Consider the following 14745-nt stretch of genomic DNA (forward strand, 5'->3'; position numbering starts at 1 on the left):
AGCAGGTGTATCATAAGATCTCTCCTCTCCTTACGCTATAAAAACAGACATGACCACCAGCTTGGAGTCTGCTCTCGCTGATCATCAGGAAGTTGTCCCACTGCTTTAGCACTGTCTCTTATCTCAATAAATTCTTCTTTCTCTTCACTTTGATATGCTGGAAAATTCTTTTTCCAACCCAAGTGCATGGACCATGACAGTGATAAAATAATCTGTGCTTCACAGTGAAAACACCTCAGAAATAAGTACTGTGGTTAATAATACCATATCAATGCAAGTCCCTTTTTTCACTTTTCTGTAATGATAAAATACAACTTAACATTTTCATGTGACAAGTTGATGTTTTAAAGAAATGCTATCACTTTTGCTAATTACCTCTATGACATATTTGTAAATTGAAGTGACAAAAGCCTTAAAATTTAAGCTTTGGAAGATGTTGGGGGGAAAGATTAATTATTTAGTAATTTTATTTATGAATAACTAAAAAAATAATATTTCTCTGCTAGGCAAGCCATCAAGGACTGCATTAAACACTAGTGACCAATTTGTGCTGGGTAATTTGTCATATTTTCCTTTGATAGTACAGCCTACTGGAGGTACAGTGCTGTGTTGCTTATGAAAGGGCTTCAAGGTCAGACTACCTGGGTCTGAATCTCAGACCCACCCCTTCCTCTTTTGATGACCATGAGCAACTATTTGTCTACAAATGTTAAAGTTGTCAAAGGTTAAATCCTTGAAAATATCACCAAAATAAGCTATTCGAAAGGTGAATCTGAGTTTATTGCTTACCTCGGTAAGGGAGAACACTACTTTGGTCACAAATCTGTAGCATCTTGGATGGGGCGAGAACAAGGTTGTAATATTTATGAGGTTTGGGGGTTTGGCTTAAGGCCAGTCTTTCAAGGTAGGAAGTGGGGCTTGATTAGGATTGGGTAAGATCTCGATAGAACACTTCAGGGTCATGGGTACAGCAAAATTAGGGCTTTGGGGCAAGGGTATAGAAGAGTATTAGAAAGCAAAAAGTTGTTTGATGGTATCTATTGAAAAGCCAAACAGTCTTATGTTCCTTAAAAAGAGATTTTCCAGGAAGTTCCTGAAAAGAACATTGAAGTTAAGTCTTAAGTTTTATCTCTCTGGACAAAAATTTCCTGCAATAGATGAGACATTGTGATGAAGACAGTGACAGTAAAATCATGATAATGAGGACCGTAAAATGTATTTGTGTGTGTATGTGTGTGTGAGGAAGGTGGGTGAGGAATAGATAGTTTCGATTTGCAAAATGGGAACATGATAGTAAGTTTATAGACGAAGGTGCTAAGACAGCCCTAAAGAAACCTCTAGAAGGAAAGAACATACAGTGGAAGGAGCAAAGGCTTGGAGTCAGTCAAATCTAGGTTTAAATCTATGCTACAATTTTTTAGTAGTTTGATCCTGGTTTGTGACCTTCAGAGTGATAACGCTCAGCATGATGTTGTAGGAATTAAAATAACATATGAGAAAAGAATGCATGGGAGTTCCGTATTTCAGGCAGGAAACCTATGGTTCAAAGCGGGGAATTGAAAAGAATTTGATGTAGAGACTGATCGCAAAGGATAAGGAACCAACAAAGGATGTCAAGGCAACAGCAGGAAGTCCTATTACTACTCCCAGACCTGAAGGAGAGAGGGAGCTGTACTGGGCTGTAACCCTCTAGGAGCTGTAACCCTGGGAGGGAAGCCACTTGTCAATTGCTGAGGCTGCAGGTAAAGGAATAAAGACACTGCATGACACAGGCAAGGAGCCCCAGGAATAAATCCCCTGACCTCTTCCTCCTCTCACTCTCCAATCTCCTGCACTGCATTTGTCAAACCCAACTAAGAGACAGAGGGCAGATGAGCCTGGATAATGGAATCTTCTCAGATCTGCTTCTTGGGGTGGGGAGCAGGATAGAGAAGAGCAAGCAAGTGTCAGAAGAGGCATACACACAACACCGAGCCCCCAGCAGGGACATACGAAATCTTAGTTCCCCTGCCATGATCAATTTAGGGCTGAGACTGTACCTTGAAATACATCAGTACAGCGCTAAAGAAGTCTCTCTATGTTGATTTGGGGGTGAAAAAAATTGCAAGCACTAACCATGTACAAACCCTAGTGTGATAATACTCAGTTTAATGTAAGAATGTTTACTTAATAAGCCCATTTTTTCTATAAGGGGATCAATATTGTGTCTGCTTATCAGCAAATTAGAATGTAAGAATATACAATGTCCATTAGGATCAAAATTACACTGTCCATTCACAATGTCCATCCAGTTCAAGAACCTCCTGTTAACAAAACCTATGGGGTTCTTTTTTTAACTTGGGACAAAAAAAGAAAAATGAGTTGAATAAAAACGAACTCATATTATGGAAAAAACATGCTAAAACACACAGGTAATTCATGACTGTGTCTATATACAGCACTGATGCTACCTACCAATGCATTTCATCATAGGGTATGCTGAAGAGCTCGGTCAGGGGACTAATAGACCGCCTTACTGGACACTTTTTGTGTCCTGGTTCAGTGTTATCCTCACTCTCCTTAGTTTTGAATCTCAACCTGGCCCACAGAGGGTGACCACTTACTTGCACCAATGCTTATGGTGGACTCCTCTTAAACACACAAAGTCATCAGCCTTGCTTCTCATGGGCAAATGCTCCCTTCTGCTGAACAGGAAGGCATTCGACTAGCCCTCACTCCCACCACTGCCTCCCCCACCACAGTTTTAAGCCAGGAAAAGAATATCTTCTAGAATGAGCCTGCTCAACTCACTCTTCAAAGTCACTTCCTTTTGGGTTTGGTTCTTTCTGACTGCAAAAATGTCCAGAGTGTGGGATCTGGGCTTAACCTAACCTCCTCAACAGGGCTTTAGCAATCGAATGCTCTTTTATATCAGTTCTTCTGAATCTTGTTATTGTCTTACGAAGAAAACGGTGAAGAGAGGATATTCTCCTTTCGGTAGATCATGGCAAGTGCTCCTTGAAGATCATCACCCCTTGAGAGCAACCAATGATCTATATTCTGGGTATTTTACATCCCAGTGTCTCTCTGTGACACCATTTCCATTACAGGATCATCACGATGCAATTTTTAGTCAAATAAGCTTTTGAGAAATGACTGTGCGTATTTTTCAGGGGAACGTTTTAAAGGAGACTAATTTTGGCAGTTGACTACTTTTAGACATGCTTCTTTTTTAAAAATTGGTCCAGTTTCTTTCTAGTTTTGTGTGAATTTTCACATGCTGCAGACTCTTAAGTACAAATCTAATCTTCTCTAAAAGACTGCGGATTCCCTCAAGGCTGGGACTGGAATTTCCCCATCCCTTTTATTCCACCCAATGTATTCTTCTGCTTAATGACTTTAATTCATTTGTGAAATGCTGCCACCCAGTGAAGAGTCATTAAATTAAAAAAAAAAAGTCTGTTACACTTTTGTGTTTTCAGAGAATAAAGTTTTAATAGGACATATATTTAAGAACTGACAGTTACTGGTATATAACTAAATGCTGCTAAAGTGCTTGAAACTATTTATTCATAGTGTTTATTTTGCTTTCCACTTACTTATTTTTAAAGCCTCACACCACCCCCAGGGGCAGATTTTATTAGCCTCACTTTATGATGAAGGCAGGAGGGCTCAGATAGTAAAGTCATTTGACTGAGGTTAAATTAAAAGTTATTAAACATAACAGGAGAAAAGATAGTGCTTTCATTGGAGAACAAAACCCAAGATACCCAAATAATCTTCTGAGAAAAATATGAGTTGAACAATAAAAATAACTTCTCATCATTGATAAACAGATAAAAGTAAATAGTTCACATTTAAAATACGCTGTACTGTACACTTTATTATACATTTATTATAAAATGTACAGTAAAACACTTGGCGGATGGTGGATAATAGAGGAAGAGTGTGAGAAAGACATTCTTCGGGAGATATGTTCTTTCTGCATCATTCCCTTCACCAGTTTTTCAACCATTTTGAGGCTCATGGTTGCCCAGTACTCAACACTACATTTGAAGTTACAGCACAGAAACGTACCTTTAGGGCAAAATAAAGACTAAATAACCATGAGAACACTTCAAAACACTTCAAAAGAGCCCACGTGAATAACTAGCTGAGGAAGCTGCCTTTCATCTTTTTGCTTGTCTTATGTACACAAAAGAAAACATTTTGGGTGCATCCTTCACAGTGTGCCATTTAAATTTGTTCCACATGCTGTTGTTCTCTGACTAACAGCTTGTTTTGAATGAATTGGGAAGCCTATCCATGCCTGAAATCGTACTGTTGAAATACCGCTTCGTATTGCATGTTTACTCAGTGTGTTTCATGGTGAAAATCTTGTGATTCTGGGGGAAGAAAGCGCCATTGTCTAAAAAAGTAATACAACTTTTTAAGATATGTTGAAAAGTCATTAACTGAGCCCTCAAAAGTGAGGTAGGTTTCACAGCAGGAACTTGGATCAATGAAAGGAGAAATCAAGGCCAAGACATCTATTCCTATAACAGCCTTATTAGATGATCACTTAGAGCAGTGGACAAATTGGTCAGTTGCTGATGAAGCCATGGTTTAATCAAAATCAGCCACAGTTCAAATGTCTTCCAAAATGTCACCCTGATACAAAGGCTATTTGTCCCTGTGTTTCAGAGGTGTTTTCAACTGCTTCAAATAGAGTGGAACCCTCATCATGGTTTTCAACTGATTTGCAGTAGAAACTAGAGCCACAGGAACATGAAAGTCTATAGATTCTGGATGGTGAGGAGGTTCCGGACCTATTGGAGTGGCAGAGGGAAGAAACAGCCTTGAAAAGCCAAAGACCCAGGTAATCCATCACTACCATACTGCAGATACTTGGAGGGAGGTGGGAAAGTCACCAGTGCTCCCCCCACTTCATTCTACATGGGACTTCTGAGAATCGCCATTGTTTGGTCCTCATCTTTCTTTACCCATCCTTCTCTTACGCTCACACTAGCCATTTTCTTCCTAGCACTCATGAACATCACCTTCCCCCTTTGATCCTCACCCAATTTCTGACATGTCTTACTTAACATCTATCTCCCTCCTCCTTCTCTTTCCTTCAGGCTCTTGTCCCATCCCTTTCAAAGACCAAAAGAGAAGTACAAGCTTGAGAGACTACGTGGGACTGTGAGGTGCCTGTATTTGTTTTTCTGTGCATAGTTGTATCTCTAGTGTACCACTTGGATTACACAGACATGAGCTTACAAATAACTTAATTCCTGCAAAAAGAATGTTATTGTAAATTACAAATTAGTCTTTCTTAGCATCAAGAAGCACAATCCTGAAAAAAAAATTGTAATGTGTTGGTCAGTTGGTCCTGTAAGTGGATAAAAATCTTAGCTGTTGGCCATTGTTAACTACTTCTTCCCACCTTCATCACCTTCCTTATTCTCCCAAAAGGTTAAGACTACAAGACAAATTGCAACAGAAAGTAATCCAAGGATTTCAAATTTCTCCTGAAGGAAAGTATTATATGGTTATGAAGTTTTAGTCCTAATTCAAGTGGTCATCCAAGCTCAAATAAAGTAATAAAGTAATTATTTTCAAGTATTAATGGATCCTACTTGTCACAGAAAAAAAGGAAGAAAAGTTAACCAAAACTTTGGCCTCTTGTAAGAACTATTACATTGTGTTGATATTGACAAAGACTATAAGATTTGGTATCTAATACAGGTATATATAAAACATTTTTAAGGAAAATTTTAAAGTTCCTACAGAATAACTCACTAATGGAAAACTTCCACCAACCCAAATACCCTCTGGTGTGGGTTGTCTTAATAAACTGTCAATAACAACAGAACCCATGTGGAATTTCTCCGCCTTTTTCAGATAATTCTCTTCTAGGAACAGAAACCTACTGAACAAAGGATGAAACACTTCTTTCTTCTCATGGTTCTTATGAAACACTGCTCTTTCCATTTCCCCCTTTAGAGTCACCCCTAAATTATCTTCCTGGGAAGAAATATCCATTTCCACTAGGCTTAAACTAAGTTTAAACACAAGTTTCAAATCCTGCTAGTCTATCTAGTACAAGGAAATGAATCCGGCTGTTTATTTATTTACTGCCACTTTAACAATTTTGAAGTGCCCCACTCATTAGTGTTCATTATCTTCACCATGTTGCAACCATCACCACTATCTATTTCTAAACTTTTTCATCATGCCAACCAGAGATTCTCCTATCCTTAAATAATAACTCCCCATTCTCCTCTCTCCTCCCCAGCTCCTAGTAACTCTACTCTATTCTCTGTCTATGAATTTGCTTATTCTAGACATCTCATATAAGTAGAATCATACAATATTTGTCTTTTTGTATCTGCCTCATTTCACTAAGCATAATATTTTGTAGGTTCAACCACATTGTATCATGCATCAGAACTTCATTCATCTTTGTGGTTAATCATAGTCCATCATTCACATACATCACATTTTCTTTATCCATTCATCTGTTGGTAGACACCTGGATTGTTTCTAGCTATTATGAATAATGTTCTCTGAACATCAGAAGAAGAGAGGAAGGAAATTAGAGAGGAGATTTTAGACCAGGGAGGATCCCAGAGGAAGGAATTCTTTGTTCACTTCCAGGTTGATTCCTAGCAAGAGAGAAAGAAAATTCTGTATTAGGTGGATCTGAAAGCAAGAGGAATATTATGCTTCCTAGCTGGCTACTCATAGAGGCTACAAGAACCCCCCAAAATTTCATGCATCCTCTCAATTAAAAACAGTAGAATAGATGGCTACATAGGGTACCATTTATACAGATATAAGGGCCAGAGAGGAACCTCTGAAATATTGGCTGAGCCTCCCTCCCACAGGGTGTGACGAGCTGCTGAACTTCTGACATGAAACAATGCAAATCACTAAGAATACAGGGTTTCTATTACAATGACTTTAAAATCAAGCTCAACTATGTCTTACGAAATTTTATGCAACCAACAGAGAATGATCACATTTTTCAGGACTAGAGAAGACACAGGTGAAAATTATATTCACCATGCCTCACCTCATGGCCAGAAGTTCTCACCAAGCTTCACTGCTTTCTATTCTGGACCATTAGCCAATTTAAATCATTCTACAGTAGCTGGCAACTACATACAGTTGAGTTCAGTTATACAGGGTTGTATGATGATCTTTTAAAAGAACACCAATGTTTTCAGATGATGTTTTCACAAAGCCATGAAACCATCATTCAAGAAACGGTTGTAGGCAAATAAATTCTCTGATCTGTTTCTGTGCCTCCAGCGCCATTTGACATATAAAAGCAGGCAAGAGTGGAGGACTTGAGGCCAACAACAATTTGGACGTGGCCAGAAATCTCTCTCTTCACCTCATAGCTTTATCGATGTCAAGATGAAAGGAGGGGGCTGGTCTGCTCTCACTTCAAAGCTGTCCAGGCATTAAATCTCTAACATGCTCATGCCTTTTACAGAAAGAAGGCTTGTGAAGATGGGAAACTGATGGGAGTAAAAGGTGATTTTCTGCACAAAAGCATAAATCATTCTGATGGATCTTAACGAGTCCAGCAAGAGGGAGAATATGTTGAGATAAGGTTGAAAATGCTGCAACACATTGAAGAGGAAGATGGAATGTGGAGTTGAGCATTTCCTTTGGAATGAAGTTCAGAGAAAAGTCAAAGAGGTGAGACTCATCTTTGTGCTCAAGAAAGTAGTCCTAATTTCAAAGACTCAATTGATTGGTCTTACATCATTTTTGTCTTTTATTTTTTCCTCCAGTTTAACTGAAATATAATTGACGAATAGAAAGCATATAAATTTAAAGTGTACAGCATAATGATTTGACTTACATATATTGTGAAATGCTCACTACTAATTTTAGTAAACATCCATCATCTCATATGTGTACAAAAGAAAAAATATTTTTAATATAACAAAGACCCTTAGGACTGACTCTCTTAACAACTTCTATGTATAATATACAGCAATGTTAATTGCATTAATCATGCTGTATGCTACATCTCTAGGTCTTATTTATCTCATAACTGGAAAGCTATACCTTTTAACCACCATCAACTAATTTCCGACTGCTCCAAAACCCCCTTCCTGTTGCCTCTGGCAACCACAAAAATGATCTGTTTTTCTATGAGATTGTTTGTTTGCTTGCTTGCTTTGAAGTATAACTAACCTGCAAAACTATATTAGTTCCTGGTGCACAACATAGTAATTCACTATTTCTATACATTACAAAATGACCACCGTGATAGACCTGGTTACCATCATTCACCATACAGAGGTATTACATTATTATTGACTATGTTCCCCACTTCATTTCATCCCTATGACTCCTTTATTTTTAACTGAAAGCTTGTACCACTTACTTTCCCTCACCTATTTCACTCATTCTCCTCCTCACCCTCTCTTCTCTGGAAACTACCCATTCATTCTTTGCATCTATGACCTAGTTTGTTAGTTGTGTCCATTCGTTCATTAGATTCCCCATATAAGTGAAATCATACAGTATTTGTGTTTCTCTAATATGACTTATTTCATTAGCAAACATCCTCTAGGTCCATCTTTATAGTGGAATATTAATTGGCCATGAAAAAGAATGAAATGCTGCCACTTGTGACGATTAGACCAGTAGGGTGTTGTGTTAAGTGAAATAAATCAGACAGAGAAAGACAAATACTGTATATTGCACTTATATATGGAATCTTAAAAAAAGAATGACAAATGAAATATAACAAAGAGAAATATATACAGAGAAAAAAGTAGTGTTTATCTGAGGGAAGAAGGGTGGGGGAGGGGCAAATAAGTGAAGGAGGTTCAGAGGTACAAACTACTATGTATAAAATAAATAAGCTACAAGGATATAACATACAGCACAAGGAATATAGTCAGTATTTTGTAATAACTTTGCATGGAGTATAATCTATAAAAATATCAGGGTATTGCATTGCGCAACTATACAACTAATATAATATTGTAAGTCAACTATATTCCAACTTTTAAAAAATCAAGGCAATTCACATTTTAAAACATGCAGCAACTGTTTTTGGTTTTTTTTTTCTTTTTTTTTTTCCCTGAAGTGAGCTTTTCCTCTTCATGACAAATGACTGCTCTGCCTGAGGCTATTTGTCACTAGGGTGGGGACAGAAAGGTGGAGTTTCCATGCCTGCCATATTCTCAGCAACGCCTCATTACCGTCTGATTTTTCATGTCTGTTTCCCACAGGAAACCCTCTCCACAATATGGCATCATCTACTTCATGAGTTCAGATGAGCAAGAGGTGAGCAAGGAGTGGCAGTGTTCTAGTGGGGCATTACAAGTTGTCACAGTGATTTCCTCGTCTTGACATCAAAACGTCACCTCATTGTGGAAGAAGCTGATATTATCGTGGCCATTGAACCCTTATGGAACATGTATTACAAGGTTACCAAAGAGAATGCAAAAAGTACTCATTCTTGATCTCTATGGGCTTTCTATTTGGGGGAAATGACCCATATATAAAAGCAATCCAGTTTTCTAGATTGTTGGCTCTGGCTTTCATTGTATCCCACTTATAAGCTACAAAATTAGCCTATAACAGTTTCTGGGATACTTAGAACTAGAAGACATGAGATCCTAGGTCAGAAATAATGGACTTTGTTCTTCATTACTCAGAAGCCACCATCCGTGGACCTTGGGGAACCCACTGCTTTTCCAGCAGGAAGCAAACTAGCTGGCTCCCTGTTCAAGGAGAATATGCTACCTCATCCCACAGTTACCAGCTGCAAAAACAAACATGAAAAATGGCCTGGGTAACAGGGCCTTGCAGGCATGTCACACCCAACAAGACACATAGGAACTTGAGAAGCTCAAATAAGGTTGTCTCTCCCAACATAAGCAGAAAATCAAATGATGACTATGGGTGATGGAACCACTGAAGTCTTGAGTTCAGAAGTAACAGAACAGAAGTTCCCACTGTGGTACAGTGGGTTAAGAATCTGACTTCAGCAGTTTGGGTCACTGTGGAGGTGCAGGTTTGATCCCCGTCCAGGTGCAATGGGTTAAAAGATCCAGCGCTGCCATAGCTGCTTTGTAGGTCACAGCTATAACTCAGATTCAGTTCCTGGCCCAGGAACTTCCATATGCTGAGGGTGTGGCCATAAAATGAGAAGAAGAAGAAGAAGAAGAAGAAGAAGAAGGGGAAGGGGAAGGGGAAGGAGAGGAAGAGGAAGAGGAAGAGGAAGAGGAAGAGGAAGAAGAAGAAGAAGAAGAAGAAGAAGAAGAAGAAGTAACAGAATACTAATGACTTAGGGGAATTGATGATATTGGCTACAAAAAAAAATTGCTAGTTATTTTTATTACCAACTTATCTCTATAGATAGCAGTGGGTTGCTTACAAGTTAAAAAAAAAAAAGTAGGGGGAGGAGGGAGGGGAATGGGTCTTCTGGAGTTTTAATACTTATTGAGATTGACTAACCACATGGAGAGATAACATGTAAAACTATCATTCTGAACATTCATCCTCAACGATTTGCAGAAAGAGATGTTAGATGTAGGAATCTGATTATAATCAAGTTGGGTTGAAATGTTATCTTCATCCAGAACATTTCGACATATTTTCTATTAAACAGCCCTCCTAGGCTGCAACAGAAACAATAGGAACAATGCCTGTGTTTTACGTTTCAATTAGCTGCAGAGCAGCTGATGGGAGGATGGGGATTTGAAACCCCTTTTGCTCCCATTAGATAAAAATCTGTGACATGGAAGCCATCATTATTCACCAGCTTAGGCCAAGTGATTTAGTAGCAGGCCAGTTCCTGCTCCACACCCATGTCTGCCTGGCCCCATGCCCTCAGTGAGGTCCAGAGCCACACAAGAGGTTGTAGCCAATGGTAACCTTTTGTTCTAGGAGCACCACTGATTCTAGCAGGAAATGAGGTTTCCTCCACTGGGTTCCAGAGGACACTGCGCATGACCTTGAAGTATTTTGTGATCCTATTGTGAGGCCAACAGCAACGAAGCAGCAACGTTTCCCAGAACAAAAGTCGTTAACATCAGGCCCACACAAGACAGACAGTTATGAAGCAGACAGGACTTGTATTAGAGGGAAGCTGTAGCCGTGATTGCAGCCTCTGCCTCCTTACACTATCGATTTATGGAAGACAGAACATTAAAAAGTGGAAATCAGGAGTTCCCATTGTGGTCAGCGGGTTAAGAACCTGACTAGTATCCATGAGGATTCAGGTTCGATCCCTGGCCTCGCTCAGTGGGTTAAGGATCCGGTTTTGCCATGAACTGTGGTGTAGGCTGGGAGCTGTAACTCCAGTTCGACCCCTAGCCTGGGAACTTCCATGTGCTGCAGGTGCAGCCCTAAAAAAAAGAAAAAATGGAAATCATTGGCTAGCACTAAAATATTATTTACTATGAAAACATGACCCAAATAAACATGTGAAAATCAATATTTTTTTCCCAAAGTCATGTGGATCAGCTTTCTCATTTGTAGCTCACACACCAAGTCTTTGATCATGAAAAAAGCTTTCTTCTTTGTGTGTGTGCGTGTGTGTGTATGTGTGTGTGTGTATATTATAGAAACTATTAGCAACTTTTTTTTTTCATTAAAATCCCACTTCAGGAGAGAGAAAAAAAAGTAAGTTTTCATTTGCTTAGAGAAGAAAAGAGCTTTGGAAGATCTTCGTGTGGCTGAATCTAAGGAGCCCTCTGCCATTCCCTGAAGCTGCCGCCTCCCCTCCCAGAGTTTTTCTCCAATTACCCAGGTTCCTTGTTCACAGCCTCGTCAGGTTTACCCAACCTTAACATCAGTCCAGCTATCTTCAAGTATATTTCAATAATGTACCAATTTCTGTGACCACCCCAGCTGTATTTGCCTTTTAAAAGAGGAAATTTGTATTTTGAAAAATGAAAGTGGGCGTTCCCATTGTGGCGACATGGAAACAAATTCAACTAGTATCCCTGAAGATGTAGGTTCGATCCCTGGTCTTGCTCAGTGGGTCGGGGATCCAGTGTTGCCGTGAGCTGTGGTGTAGGTTCAAGACTTGGCTAGGATCCCAAGTGGCTGTGGCTGTGGTGGTCAGCAGCTGCAGCTCCGATTTGACCCTAACCTGGAAACTTCCATATGCCATGGGTTGGGCCCTAAAAAAGGCAAAAAAAAACAAAAAACAAAACAAACAAAAGAAAAAATGAAAGTGGCCTATTACTCACTGGATTTTGAGGGGTTATCCTTGATGGAGAGAAGGTGGTCCTTCTCCCAATTCTAGGGCTACAAAGCCCTAATCTGCTTCTGCATAAGTCAATCTCTGGTCCACGTCACCAAACAGGATTTCTGTGCCCAAATGCAGACCGAATCATTGACTCTAGGCCTATTTATGGACAGTACTAACCACCCAATGAAAAACTTTCCATCTCCAGCAATCAGAGAAGATATTTTGTCTGATACCAAGCCTCCAGATACTACTGGAGAACACACAGACCTTTGATTGAATTTTTCATTTGTCATCGGGGCGTTTGGCACTAAAGACACACAGTCTTTAGAAACCACAGAAGGAACTCATTCTCCAGGCATGTGGTGCACTCCGCCCTACAATGTTGTCTTTCTGTTCTAAAAGAAAGTTCCACTGTCCATTGAAAGCGGCAGCAGCAAGGAAATCTGTCCTACCAAGAACTTGGATATTTGGGAGGCTGTTTGGATCTTTGGGGAGGCCGATGTCCTCTGATATGCAGAAGTTGTTCCCTGTGTCATGTGGGACAGGCTGGCTGTGGCAACCCCAAATGCCCCCAGTCGAAGGGGCTTTAACAGCAAAAGTTTATTTCACTTTTGTTACATGTCCCATGTGGGTCTGGGGTGGTGGGAGGTGTGGGATGGGAAGAGGGGTGGAGGGTCTCAGCTCAGTGCTCATTCAGGGCCCCAAGCTGAAGGAGTCCCCCAGTCAGCACGTAGCACATATTTCTGCATTTGATCAACAGGACAGAGCAGAGCTGGTGGGTCTCTTATTCGCATTTTGTAAAATCTCAATCGCAAAGGATCCTCCCCATTGGCCAGAACTTGTCTCATGGGCATACCTAGCTACAAGCCAGGAAAGCAGTCCTCTGCTTGGGCCCCAGAAGGAGGAGGGAACCAGGTATGAGTGAGTATTTGTGAACAGAATTAGTATTTGTCACAGCCACTCAGGTCCAAAAAAAAATTTTCACCAAGATGGAATCTCCTTAAAGCTGGGTTTCATCCAAGGGCGAAATCAAGCACTCTTTGGGTCTCTCCCACTAAATGCGAAGCAATACTTTATCAATACATTATTGCATAGATAAGACCGCTGAAAACATGTTTTCTTTAACATTTGAAAGTTTATTCTCTCAAGGACCTTCTTCTCCTTATGGCCTGTCTCACTAAAACTAACAGGAAACAACCAAAAGTGAGAGAAAGAATACATGTTAAAACTTGAGTTCCTCATTTAAAGCAGGCAGAGGCTCTAATTGTAAACAATAGGAAAACAAAGCTACCTGTCTATTGGCAAAAACATTTCTCTTTAATGAGACCACACCCTGCGCTTCAAAAAATCTCATCACCAGGCATAATCATTGTTTCATGTGATATACAAGTCAACTTTCTGATGCTAGGCAACATGTATTTGCTTTTATAAAATAGGGATCATGCTCCACACTTCTATGACCCACTTTTTAAAATATCCAATGTTCTTGTAATCATTTTACAATTATTTGAAGCAATTTCAGTAGCTACATAAGAGAGATCAAAAAAAGCTTATTTATTTCAGCATTTTCCTTTGGGGCAGGTAGGTTGCTTATCATGTAAAGATGTGCTAATTTATGTGATTATTTGATGAATGTTTGTTTGCCTCACCAAACTGTAAACTCTTGGGTTTGTTTTTGGTCATCATTATATTCTCATTCCAGAGCAGTATTGGAAATACAGTGGGTATGCTATAGCATCTGTTTTATATATATATATATATATATATATATATATATATATATATATATATATATATTTTAACTGAATTATGGTTGATTTACAATGTTGTGTTTGTTTCAGGTGCATAGCACAGTGATTCAGTTATACATACATACATACATATATATATACACACACACTCACATATTTATGTATATATGATTCTTTTTCAGATGATTTGCCCTTAGGTTATTACAGAATATTGAATATAGTTCCCTATGCTATGCAGTAGGTCCTTGTTGGTTATCTATTTTATATATTGTATAAAACAGTGGTGTGTTTATGTTAATTCCAAACTCCTAATTTACCACCCTTTCCTTTCTCCTTTGGTAACCATAAATTTGTTTTCTATGACTGTGGGTCTATTTCTGTTTTGTAAATAAGTTCATTTGTATCTTTTTTTTTTTAGATTCCATGTATCAGCAATGGTAAGCATCTGTTGAATGAATGAGTGAGAGTACTCTTCAGTTCTTAGCTCAAATCAGCCTCAGCCACAAAACATTTCTGATCCTCACCTCATCTCCATATAGTGTTCTCTCCCTCTTCTAAAATGTCCCTGTAGTTCTTTTTTTTATAACTCCCTTGCAGGATAAAGAGGAAAAATACTATTTATTCAGCACTACTATGTGCCAGGCAGTGTGCGGACATATTCCAGTTAATCTGGGGAAATGATCAATCGCTTTCGTTTCAAATATTTCTTCTTTTTCTTTCCCTCATTTTTCTCCTTCTGGTTGTCCCCTTACCTATATATCATATCTTCTGTACTTGTCTCATAGCTCTTGGATG

The sequence above is a fragment of the Sus scrofa genome, chromosome 4 (genome assembly GCF_054392235.1).
Source record: "Sus scrofa isolate SSC_HxYL_T2T_F1_AM1 chromosome 4, Sscrofa_HxYL_maternal_Yorkshire_Landrace_v2.0, whole genome shotgun sequence".
In the NCBI taxonomy this organism is placed as follows: domain Eukaryota; kingdom Metazoa; phylum Chordata; class Mammalia; order Artiodactyla; family Suidae; genus Sus; species Sus scrofa.